Below are 12,468 nucleotides of genomic sequence, written 5' to 3'. Positions count from 1 at the left end.
TAATTCTATAATGGAAATCGCTTGTGCATATCCTGTTAATAAAAATATTAATGCTTGATAATATTTAGCAGTTTGTTAGTTCTATATTTTGTATGTTATGTACATGTAAGTTCCGAGATAAAATACCATTGATTTTTTTGCTCACATACTACAAAGGAGTTTCTAAAATTAATTTCAGAATCAGAAAACATGGAAGGAAATCAAAGACAATCAATTAGACTACTGAATATATTTTTGAAGAAGATAAAATCGGGGGCAAAACTGCTAAATTAGGATGTGAATTTAATTTCAATATTTACATCAGACGTAACTTGAGGAAAAACTGGAAGAGAAAAAGAAAACATTAAACTAGATTTTCTTTTCCCCTTCCAGGTACTTGGCTATGTAATTTGAATTTTTGTCCACAGAATACTCCAGTTGAAATTTGTCTACAAAATGTATACATAAGAAATTTAACTTTTCGTTATATTTAACTGCTATCAGTACAGGTAGGAAGTTTTCAGAAATTACTTATTCATAAATTCTTCCTAATGATAAACTGACCATGCCCCTTATTCTACCTTAATGGTTTCTGTGTTTTCTCTATATTGCAAATTCTTCAGGGATGAAAAAAATGTATCAACTGAAGAATAAAGATGTGAGAATGGGTTGGCAGTACTTATCACATAATACTAATAAACAGAGGGTAAATGCACTTCAACAGTGTTAAGAATTCAAAGATTTGAAATATATGTAATATATTAAGTGATAAACAAAGACGCTATGATAATGAGAAGCAATATCATGTGCACATAATATACATGACTCAGCTTTGACAAAGCAACATCTAGGGAGAGGATTATCCAGGAAACTACTAGTGCAGTGATGAAAATTGTCTTCCGGTGGGGCATGATGGCTCCCGCCTGTATCTCAGCACTTTGGGAGGCCAAGGTGGGCGGATCACTTGAGGTCAGGACTTTGAGTCCAGCCTGGCCAACATAAGGAAACCCCATCTCTACTAAAAGTACAAAATTAGCCAGTCATGGTGGCGTGTGCCTGTAGTCCCAGCTACTCGGAAGGCTGAGGCAGGAGAATTCCTTGAACTCGGGAGATGAAGGTTGCAGTGAGCCCAGCACTCCAGCCTGGGCAACAGAGTGAAACTCAGTCTCAAAAAAAAAAAAAAAAAAAAAAAAAAAAAAGGGCCGGGCGCTGTGGCGCAAGCCTGTAATCCCAGCACTTTGGGAGGCCGAGACGGGTGGATCACGAGGTCAGTATATCGAGACCATCCTGGCTAACACAGTGAAACCCCGTCTCTACTAAAAAAAAATACAAAAAACTAGCCAGGTGAGGTGGCGGGCGCCTGTAGTCCCAGCTACTCGGGAGGCTGAGGCAGGAGAACAGCGTGAACCTGGGAGGCGGAGCTTGCAGTGAGCTGAGATCCGGCCACTGCACTCCAGCCTGGTCGACAGAGCCAGACTCTGTCTCCAAAAAAAAAAAAAAAAAAAAAAAAAGAAGACAAAGAAGAAAAGAAGAAAGAAAGGAAAGGAAAGCAAGAAGGAAGGAAGGAAGGAAAAAACGAAGGAAGGAAGGAAGGAAGGAAAAATTGTCTTCCTTAGCAAAAACTATCAAAAATTCAGTAACATATGGCACACTGATACCAAATAATGTTACACAATTTTAAGGAATAAAATACAAAACCAAATAGTTAAACTGATAGCAGAGGTAATGAATGAACTAATTTTGAAAAAGATGAGACATGATAAATATTATCTTTACTATTTTAAATACAGTCTCTGGTATAAGCCAGGTAGAACACATATTAGAACTGTGGATTTCCAAAAAGCAAGCATTTCATATGTGGATGTTTGGGTGAGGGAGGTTGTCCAGTAGATGACAAAACAAAAGAAACCATGTAAAAACTTTTAGAAGACTACTTACAAAACTGAATGTAAAGAAAAGTTACATACAGCAATGCCAAAAGTATGCGTGGAAATCATAATGGATTGCAACAGAAGATCCTAAAAAAAATTCTAGACCATTTTATACTTTTTGTTATGTGTCTTTACATTTGATATTGAATGATGTAGCAAGTATCTATTTTACAGCACTAGATTTTTTATGTCATCTGAGAAATTATATAACTACTCTTTTTTCTTTTTTCTTTTTTTTTTCTAAAAAAAAAAAAAAGGGATACATGTGCAGAACGTGTAGGTTTGTTACACAGGTATACATGTGCCATGGTGGTTTGCTGCACCTATTGACCCGTCCTCTAAGTTCCCTCCCCTCACCCTCCACCCTCAAACAGGCCCTGGTGTGTATCGTTCCCCTCTCTATGTCCATGTGTTCTCAATGTTCAACTCCTACTTATGAGTGAGAACATGTGGTGTTTGGTTTTCTGTTCCTGTGTTAGTTTGCTGAGAATGATGGCTTCCAGCTTCATCCATATTCCTGCAAAGGACATGATCTCATTCCTTTTCACGGCTGCATAGTATCCCATAGTGTATATGTACCCCATTTTCTTTATCCAGTCTCTCATTAATGGGCATTTGTGTTGGTTCCATGTCTTTGCTATTGTAAATAGTGTTGCAGTAAACATACGTGTGCATGTGTCTTTATAGCAGAATGATTTACATTCCTTTGGATATATACCCAGTAAAGGGATTGCTGGGTCAAATTGTGTTTCTGGTTCTAGATCCTTGAGGAATCGCCATACTGTCTTCCACCATGGTCAAATGAATCTACATTCCCATCAACAGTGTAAAAGCATTCCTATTTCTCCATAGCCTCACCAGCACATGTTTCCTGACTTTTTAGTAATTGCCATTCTGACTGGTGTGAAATAGTATCTCATTTTGGTTTTGATTTGCATTTCTCTGATGATCAGTGATGTTGAGCTTTCCTTCATATGTTTGTTGGATGCATCAATGTCTTTTTTTGAGAAGTGTCTGTTCATATCCTTTGCCCACTTTTCAATGGGGTTGTTTGTTTTTTTCTTGTAAATATGATATAATTAACTCTTTTTGCTTCAACTAAATGTTGGAATATATTGTAAAGGCATTTATGGAACATAAAATTTTAAATCATTGTTGAATATAGGATGGGAAACTTGAGTAGATGCCGTCTTGCTACTAAAACTTCATTAGAGAGAGTATGCAATGCATGTTGATGATATGAATAAAAATGTAGATTCTAAAATGCAAGTCAGAAGTATACTGAAAATATCTTCTTTAAAATGCATTATTCAGCACAAATTAGGAGTAAAGATAAAGTTAATGTTATACGCAAAATTAGACAGGAACCCAAAGTCAATATATATAATTCCCTTGAAAGCATAACATTATGGGCTTAGAAAATGTTTTATGAAAAGTTAACTTACGATATTCACACAAAGATATTATTACTGATAAACAAATTGCAGGGTTTCTCAACATTAAGCCCAATTTCTCCAATATAAAAATACTGGAAAGAAGAGGAGGATTAATTTATTTTTTTCCTTTCTTTTTTTTTTTTTTTTTTTTTTTGAGACCCAGTCTCACTCTGTCACCTAGGGTGGAGTGCAGTGGCGCAATCTGGGCTTACTGGGCTCAAGGGATTCTTCCACCTCAGCCTCCCGAGTAGCTGGGATTACAGGAGTGCACCACCAAACCCAGCTAATTTTCGTATTCTTAGTAGAGATGGAGTTTACCATGTTGGCCAGGCTGGTCTTGAACTCCTGACCTCAGGTGAAAATCCGCTTGCCTCAGCCTCCCAAAGTGCTGGGATTACAGGTGTGAGCCACTGCACCCAGCCAGGAAGATTAATTTCAAATGTCATTTCTACAGTCAATCCACCTGTGATCCCAAATTTATTTCTATTTTTCTCTATATTGGTTACAGTCATATTTTCTTTAAAGGAAAGATTTATATTGCAGAAGGAATACATGGTCTTTTCTGTGTCTTAGATTAGTATTTCTCAAATGTTCCTGTGCATATAGAACATGGGGGATCTTATTAAAATGCAAGTTCGGATTCAGTACCTCTGGGTTGGGACCTGAAATTCTGCATTCCTAACAAGCCCCTGAAGATGCTCTGATGCTGGATATGTGGAGTAGCAAGGTTCCAGATATCTCATGTGATTTGAAGAATTGCTGTAAATATGAAGCACCAAGGCTGTGTTAAAAATGTATAATTGAAATTGATTGTTGGCCAGGTGCGGTGGCTCATGTCTGTAATCCCAGCACTTTGGGAGGCCGAGGCGGGCAGATCACGAGGTCAGGAGATCAAGACCATCTGGCTAACATGGTGAAACCTCATCTCCACTAAAAATACAAAAAATTAGCCGGGCTTGGTGACAGGCACCTGTTGTCCCAGCTAATCGGGAGGCTGAGGCAGGAGAATGGCATGAACCCGGGAGGCAGAGCTTGTAGTGAGCCAAGATCGCGCCACTGCACTCCAGCTTGAGCGACAGAGTGAGACTCCCTCTCAAAAACAAAAACAAAAAAAAAGAAATTGACTGACAAGCGTATTAAAGACTTTTATAGATCATTCATCAACGTATGAAGCCCTAAAAACCTGAAGTTGTCTTTTAAAATCTAATGTTCTTTCACTAAAATATTGCAAAGTCTTTGTTAAAATAACTTACTAGATCCATTTCCAAATAACTTTGTGCCTTTCAAGATACAACTAATTTTGCCAATAGCAATATCAGTGGAGAATGTGGCTTATCAAAATTAAATATATTAAGCTGGGTACAGTGTCGTGTGCCAGCAGTCCCAGTTACTGGGGAGGCAGAGAGGGGAGGATCACTTGAGACCAGAAGTTCATATCCAGTCAGGCAACACAGAGAGACCCCGTCTCTATAAACAAACAAACAAACAATTGAAATATGTTAAAACCAATGTAGGCCAGGTGCCGTGAGCTCACGCCTGTAATCCCAGCACTTTGGGAGACTGAGGCGGGCAAATTGCTTGAGCTCAAGAGTTTAAGACCAGCCTGAGCAAACGTGTCTCTACAAAAACCCATCTAAAACAAACAAACAAACAAACAAAAAACTGGTTCTGGTGGTGCACACCTGTAGTCCCAGCTACCTGGGAGGCTGAGGTGGGAGGATCTCTTGAGCCCAGGAGGTCAAGCCTGCAATGAGCCGTGATTGTGCCACTGCATTGCAGCCTGGGGACAGAGCAAGACCCTGTATCAGAAACAAAACAAACCAACCAACGTAAGGCCTACACTCAATAAGAAAAGTCTACCAATCTGATGATCACTTCCGTAAAATATGAGCTATAAAACAAGTAAGCATCGAAACTGTCAAACAGAATTTTACATCCACAAGGATGCCTTCTTTACAACAAATTATTAGATCCAAGTGACTTTGAGTTCTTAATATGATAATGAATCGTTTGAATTTTTCAATTTTTTTTTTTTTTTTTTTTTTTTTTTGAGACGGAGTCTCGCTGTGTCTCCCAGGCTGGAGTGCAGTGGCGTGATCTCGGCTCACTGCAAGCTCCGCCTCCCGGGTTCACGCCATTCTCCCGCCTCAGCCTCCCGAGTAGCTGAGACTACAGGCGCCCGCCACCACGCCCGGCTAGTTTTTTGTATTTTTAGTAGAGACGGGGTTTCACCATGTTAGCCAGGATAGTCTCGATCTCCTGACCTCGTGATCCACCCGCCTCGGCCTCCCAAAGTGCTGGGATTACAGGCTTGAGCCACCGCGCCCGGCCTTTTTCAATATTTTATAATGAATTATTTGCTTACCTAATTTACATGGAATTACTGTCATTAGTCATTGTTATTATTGAGAAATAAATAATTTAACTTTTTAACTTGAGGAAAGAATAGCGTTTTCAAATTTGTACGAAATGCCATATAGGCTGATGATAGCCCTGGTTTGGGTAGTGTACTAAATAAAGAATGAAATTACCCATGGAACTTACCTGCCTGGTCTCAAGCTCTTCATATCCTGAAATTGCTCAGCTGGTTCAAATAATCCAAATATAGTCCGACCCAGAAGGGAATTTTAATGGGCCACCAGATAGATTGTTAAAAGGTTACCTGTGGGACCAAGGAAAACAGGATTCTTGGCCGTGGGTCTGCCAGGAAGACCAATTACCAAGTCTTCACGGGAAAAATAGGAACTATGGACCTGCATGGCATAGAATCCTGGAATTGGAAGCTTGTCCAGGGTCTAAGGCAGCTCCAGCTATTATGTGAATATAAAGCTTCTTTATCCCCTCCCCAGTAGTCTGCACTCCAGCCATTCAAATAACCCATCCTCTCCCTCCTCCTTTCCCTTTCCTTTCCTTTTCTGCCTTTACTACTGATCTCTGTGTAGCTCAATTAGTAAGAGAATCTGACTGGACTAATAAGGTCACTCTTGTTCCTGCTGGACAAAATTCTCCTAACCCCAGACTCGTGTTAAAAGAAACCCTTGGGAAAACTCTTCTAACCAGGGGACAGTGGATGGGGGCCCTTCACTTACCAGGCTGGGGATAAAAACTGACTGTGTAGAGAATCTTTTGAAAACAGTTCTTCGTTTAAAACACTCTTGATGGACATTATCTTTATAAACAGCATTTATTTTCCTGACAAGTAGTACCTGCTTGTTTTAGAAAAATATAGAAAAAAGTAAAGAAGAAAAATAAAATAATCACTGTCCATTTTTGTTGTTTTTTCTTCTAGTTAAATATGTTTGTGGCTGGGTGCATGGTGGCTCACGCCTGCAATTCCAGCACTTTGGGAGGCCAATGCAGACAGATTGCTTGAGCCCAAGAGTTCAAGATCAGCCTGGAAAACATGGTGAAACCCTATCTCTACAAAAAAAAAAAATTAGCTGGGTGTGGTGGTGCATGCCTGTAGTGCCAGTTACTTGGGAGGCTGAAATGGGAGGATCACTTGAGCCTGGGGAGCAACCTAGGCTGCAGTGAGTCATGATTGTGTCACTGTACTTCAGCCTGGGCAACACAGCGAGACCCTGTCTCAAAAAATATCTATATCTCTCTAAATATAATGTATATACATATATATGTTTGTATGTGTATACTTACATGTGTATTTAAAACATATATAACATTTGAGATTATGCTACACATATTCTTTTTTCATTTATTTTGTGAGTTTTTTTCTAAGTGATAGAAAAATTCTTCATAAACACTTTTGCTAACTAGATCCCTCATCTTCCGACAAGAGATGTGCTATTATCAGCAACTTCACTATTGTAGGACAGATGTGGATTTTAACCAGACTTCGCCTGTATGGAAATGTTGGAGGGGTAGCTGTGAGGACAACTCACTGTATTGTGCCTGGGGTTTTTCACCCCTAGACCTGACAGAAAAATCAGCTGGTTTCTGTCTCCAGGTCAGCTCTGGCAGCCAGGACTCCATCCACCAAACACAGGCTTCAAGAGGGGGAAGGCCTGGCACGGGGATGCGGTGCACCAGCTTCTTCTAAAGGGTTACAGGATTAGACAGCTGAGCTGAAGGGGTGCACCTGGAGGCAGTCCTGCACGCTGGATTTACAACAGGAGCCTGGGAGTCGTATAAATGAGTAATGCTTCATGATGCTCTTTTCCAAGCGAGCTGCAAAAATTGGCAGGGGCCCTTCAGTGTGCTGTCGATGTGTCTGGAATTCAAATAATTTGATTCTGAGATACAATGACAATGGGAAGCAAGGCATTACCTTGCAAGAATGATGGAAGAGACAGCTGCTGCAACCAGCATCCATGGAAGAGGTTGTGCGAACAACTGTTCTCCCTTTGCCGTCCCCCTGAAATCTCTATTATGCCTCGCTGCTACTGCCCTTACTCAAGGGCATTAAATTAAAAAGTAATGTAGCTGGTAATTCTTCCTTTCTTTTGCCCTAGTTCAGGCAGTGAAGAATGGGGAAAGTGAAATAAAAACCTTGACGGAAACTGATATGTCTCTTTAAAAAAATGATGCTGACATTAGACACAGCTCAGGAGGGTACAATTTGAATATCGGGTGGCATTGCAACATACAGTATCACTTGCTTTCTTTGCTTTAAAATTTGTCCTTGTTGGCTGAACATGTTAATATTTTTCCAAGGTGTAATAGCTGGGAGGGTTCCATCAGGAATAACAGGAGATCTGGTGAGCACTGGGTTGTTTTATCTTCCAAATCGTAAGGGATTTTGCTTGTGCTGGTTGTCGCTTCCATTAGAGGAACTGATAAGCAGATTCTGACTTCATTTGCCCAAATATAGTGCTCTTGTTGGTAGAGCATTTAGCTTCTCTGAAGCACTTATTTATTTATTTATTTATTTATTTATTTATTTATTTATTTATTGAGACAGAGCCTCGCTCTGTCGCCCAGGCTGGAGTCCAATGGCACAATCTTGGCTCACTGCAACCTCCGCCTCCCAGGTTCAAGCAATTATCCCGCCTCAGCCTCCTGGGTAGGTGGGATTACAGGCACCTACCACCATGCCTGGCTAATTTTTGTATTTTTAGTAAAGACGGGGTTTTGCCATGTTGGAACCAGGCTGGCCTCGAACCCCTGACCTCAGGTGATCAGCCTGCCCCAGTCTATAAAGTACTGAGATTACAGGCGTGAGCCACCGTGCCCTGTCAGCACTTTATTTTTTTAAGTCTTTTTTTTTTTTTTTTTTTTTTGTCTAGGCCATAGCATTCTGGAGAAGAGCTCTAGACAAGAACTGTGAGCTCTTAGTTGTGATTTCAGATTTGTTGTTGCAGCTTGCTATCTCTGGATCTCCTTTTTTTCCATCTAGAAAAGGAAAAGTGTTGGGCTTTCCTCTCCAGATTCCCAATTCCCTGATTCTGTTATCTGATTTTATAATTTATTACTGATGGTTGCACTGGCAAAATTCCCAGATATTTTGACACCACCTTTCCTACAAAAGTCACAGTCCGTTAAAATGAATTTGGCAAACAACATTTTGACTTTTTCTTAATGTCATAAATACTTAGTTCTCAGAATGTGAACATGTAAATAGTAATGGCAACCAATTACATAGTATTTACTATGTAACAGGTATGGTTCCAATGCTTCATTTAGTCTCACAACAAACCTGTGAGATATGTAGACAGATAAAAATTATTCTTCTAGCTTTACAATTGCTAAGAAATAATGTATAATATGTCCTGTTTCTGCTACCGAAGTACCTTGGACAGACAGTCAAAAAGGGGTAAAGAATGGATAAAAAATCATCAACGGCATGCCCCTAGATCCAGATTTTCTCCTAGATTCATGAATTCAGGGTAAAACCTTGGACAAAAAGCCAGTGTCCAAGGAGCACAGATAAATTCAGCAGTGGTATCTGTTCACTTTCATGAAAACTGTCTAGAAACGTGGTCACAGGTTCATACTGACCTGTCTGGATGAACTTGAAGGTTTCTTTCTTGCTACAGAGTTAGGATTGCAACCTGCCTGCATGGAGAACAGGATTCCTTCCTAATTAGCAATTGCTTCTTTTGTAGCTATTGCTCCTGGAGCCAGAGCAACCTACTGGTGCACAGGGGAATCCTGGTGTGCCCAGAAGTGGTTACAGTGAGCCTAAATCATCGACACCCTTGGCAAGGCTATGGGGCCCCACCAGCTTCCCCACCATACTGCTGCATTCCATTCTGTATGTGCCAAGTTACGCAAATGAGTGGGAAACACCAGTAGAGAACGTATTCTCTCTTTCCTACTTGCTGTCACTGAGAATGAGAATTCAACCAAAATGTCCATTTCACTTCAAGGTAAGGAATTCCCCATGGAACAGAAAAAGAGAAAATCATGTATAAAACAGAATCGCCACTCAAAAGAATCCAGAGTTATGCCTATTCCAATGCTGAACAGTTTCTTCAAGAAAATGAAATCATATTTATTTAGGGTTTCTCTTTCTCTCTCTTTTTCGTGTGTGTGTGTGTGTGTGTGTGTATGTGTGTGTGTGTGTGTGTGTCCCAAGCAAGGTAAACTGTTCTTCTTGTACCCAAAAATACTTTTAAAGACCAAAAGTAATGTGTAGGTCAGCCCTCGGACAGTTACTGCTACCATCTTGTATTACCGCTAGACCACAGTGATCCAGAAATGATGCCAAGGGAGAATCTACTCAGCTGGGCCTCTCTTGTTCCACACAATCTAGGGAGTCAGGTTCTTAGCCTTGCAAGTCTAGATGTATGATCTTCTCAGTGTCCCAGAGAAGACAGGCTATGGGAGGGCAACCCATACAAACCAAATTCATGCAAGGTTAAATTATAGCCCAGAATGCGATGTCAACATTCTGAAATTAAATCATCCAGGCAACTGGTAGTTACTCGGGAGACTGATGTGGGAGGACTGCTTGAACCTGGGAGGCAGAGGTTGCAGTGAGCCGAGATCGCGCCACTGCACACTGCAGCCTGGGTGACAGAGCGAGACTCCGTCTCAAAAACAAAAACAAAAACAAAAACAAAAAACCTACAAAACAAACAAACAACAACAAAATGATTACCCAGGCAACTGGGCCCTCCTAGGGAAATCTCCCTGCAAGGAAACTATGAGGGAAGCCAACCCAGACCAGGAGGTCATCGAATGAGTTTTGAGGCTGTTGAGAAGGCTCTTAAGTGAGTCTGAACAAAGGCAAGAGGCCTAGAAAGTGTCCCTGAGGGCGAGGCACAGGGTGGCTCATGCCTGTAATCCCAGCACTTTGGGAGGCTGAGATGGGAGGACTGCTTGAGCTCAGGGGTTTGAGACCCGCCTGGACAACATAGCAAGACCTTGTTTCTAATTTTTATAAAAGTATTTTTTAAATTACACAAAAAAGAAAAGAAAGTGTCCCTGTATTGGTGATTGGATAGCCTGCTAGGCACAGCGCAAAGTGCTTTATATATACTGTGTTGTTTAATTTGGTCCTCATAACAATATGTGATATTCTGTTATTATCCCCACATTACACCTGAGGAGACGAGACCCAAAGAAGGTAAATTGTCCATTGTCACACAGCTGTTGTTTATGGCCAAAGGGTACAGAAAACTGTGTTTACATATTTTTAGCTCTGTCCAGTAAGAGACCATGAGTTTTTTAACAATAAGCTTTATTGAGGTATAATTTACATATGATAAAATCTACCCATTTTAAACATTCAATTCAATGAGTTTTAACAAATTCACAGTTATGTAATCATAACCACAGTCACCATACAAAACAGCCCCGTCCAACCCTTATCTCTAGCTTTTGACAATCACTGATTTGTTTTTGGTCACTGTAGTTTCCCCTTTTCTAGAATTTCATATGAATGGAATCATGCAGTGTGTAGCGTGCCTAACTGGCTGCTGTCACTTAGTGCAATGCTTTTGAGACCCACTCATGTTGTATTTGTCAGGAAAATTTATGTTGTAGTTTGCCATAAAAAGGAAAAAAACAGATACAGTCTTCTGTTTGTATATCTTCTTTAGTGAAGCATCTATTCAAATCATTTCCCTATTTTAATTGATTTGTTTTCTATTACTGAGATGTAATTATTCTTTTCAGGATACAAGTACAAGTCTTTTTTCAGACACATGTTTTGCAGGTATTTTCTCCCAGTCTATTACCTTGCCATTTCTTTTTCTTGATGGTGTCTTTGCAAGAGCAACATTTTAAAATTTTGGTAAAGTTCATAATTGTGTTTGCCTCTTCCTATTGAGACAGAGGAAATCACAGCTTAATGTCAATTTTTATAAATAATTTATTGGGTTGGGCGTGGTGATTCCCAGGCTGTGCATTTATTGTACATTCAGAACTGTATAAGTGGTGTCTTGAGGTTTTGCATTCTCAGGGAAAACTTTTGTTTTCTGTCATCCAGAATCTAGATAGAGGTTGCAAACTTCCTTGACATCGCTCTGTGCCTGTGGATAGATTTTTTTTCCCAGTCCACCCCTTCACTGTGGATGTAGCCCTTTGCTAGCCCTGCCTTATGTAGGATTCTCACTTCTAACCACCCATTCACAACAATCCTCAATGTATTCTCCCCGCATGGAGCCAGATGGTAGTGGCCAGTAACTCCCCAGCGGATCTCAGTGCCAGCTTTACGCAATATTTCTCACCTCTATTTATTTCTGGACCTGATATTTTCTATATTTGTTTTTCCTGCAGCTCAGTTTTGCATCTAGATATCTTTGGATACATTTTATTCATCATTAATAGGTGTTGTGGTTATCTTAGGCTTCCATTTTGCCCAAACTACACATTCTCCAGCTTAGGTTTTACTTCATCTTTGTGCACAGCTGGATCTGACTTATTTCACCTTCCCCTGTCGGGTGATGCTGGGTTTGTGCCTTCCTGTTCATCTGGGTTTCATTATAAGCCATGGTAAGTAGAATCAGAAGATTTACATTCCTTTCTAATGACCCCAGTTGCCCAGCAGTTAAGACCGACTATCTTTTTTCTCTCTCTCGTGTTTTGAGACAGAGTCTTGCTCTGTCACCCAGGCTAGAGTGCAACGGCATGATCTGGGCTCACTGCAACCTCCATCTCCTGGGTTCAAATAATTCTTCTGCCTTAGCCTCTGAGTAGCTGGGATTACAGGCACCTAC

General features: G+C 40.4%; 1 protein-coding gene across 3 annotated transcripts in view; it reads right to left on the bottom strand.

The window, feature by feature from the left end:
* Positions 1 to 12,468, bottom strand: part of LMO2 (LIM domain only 2) — a 65,192-nt gene that overhangs the window by 29,281 nt on the left and 23,443 nt on the right. The window contains exon 4 of one of the 3 annotated variants that reach the window (XR_012423343.1): positions 5,891 to 6,008. The exons of the other annotated variants lie outside the window; for them this stretch is intronic. The gene's annotated coding sequence lies outside the window, so the exon portion shown is untranslated. The remainder of the gene's footprint in view (positions 1 to 5,890; positions 6,009 to 12,468) is intronic. 3 annotated transcript variants of the gene reach the window in all.

Source organism: Macaca fascicularis, chromosome 14, assembly GCF_037993035.2.
Source record: "Macaca fascicularis isolate 582-1 chromosome 14, T2T-MFA8v1.1".
NCBI lineage: Eukaryota > Metazoa > Chordata > Mammalia > Primates > Cercopithecidae > Macaca > Macaca fascicularis.
The sequence above is the reverse complement of the archived record's forward strand: the minus strand, read 5'-3'. Positions and strand labels throughout refer to the sequence as shown.